The 526-nt window shown below is 49.8% G+C and overlaps 1 protein-coding gene across 3 annotated transcripts in view; it reads left to right on the top strand.

Moving 5' to 3' along the window:
• The window catches only part of GMEB1 (glucocorticoid modulatory element binding protein 1), a 37920-nt gene that overhangs the window by 16563 nt on the left and 20831 nt on the right, over positions 1–526 (top strand). The window lies entirely within an intron of this gene.

The following is a 526-nucleotide window of genomic DNA, read 5'->3' as shown; positions in this document are numbered from 1 at the left end:
GAGGTGGACACTCTTGGTGCACCCCTTTGTGGGCTTTGTGCACAGTCTTGTTGTAGTTGAGCCTTGATTGTTGTAGGTATCACTGGGAGGAATTGACCTCCAGGCCAATTGTCTGTGAGAATCAGCTGTGTTTACAGTGGGAGAACTTCTATGCTGGAGACATCCTTTTGGGGCAAGACTTGCTTCAGTGGGGCTGTGGTGCTCACTGAATCTGCCCCCTGAGTGTGTCCCTTATGGATCTGAGGATTTGTAATCTGGATGGTCTCACTCTGACCACTGGGCACACAGGCTCTTGGATCTAAGGAGGTGCTAATTTAGCCTCTGCCTGAGGCTACCCAGCAGGAGCTATGGAGAGATCTGCAGATTCCTCTTCTTTGTTTGGGGTTTGGAGGTGCCCAGATGAGGCCCAGCTGTGAAGCAATGCAAGCTGCTGTGGGGGCTTGGTCCTTCTTTTGGATGTTCTGGGTCTTTCTGACCCAGCTGCAGTTTGTTAGGTAATTTTAGATTGCATATGAATGACCAATTT

The sequence above is a fragment of the Myotis davidii genome, unplaced genomic scaffold, assembly GCF_000327345.1.
Source record: "Myotis davidii unplaced genomic scaffold, ASM32734v1 scaffold228, whole genome shotgun sequence".
NCBI classification, from domain to species: Eukaryota; Metazoa; Chordata; class Mammalia; order Chiroptera; family Vespertilionidae; genus Myotis; species Myotis davidii.
The sequence above is the reverse complement of the archived record's forward strand: the minus strand, read 5'-3'. Positions and strand labels throughout refer to the sequence as shown.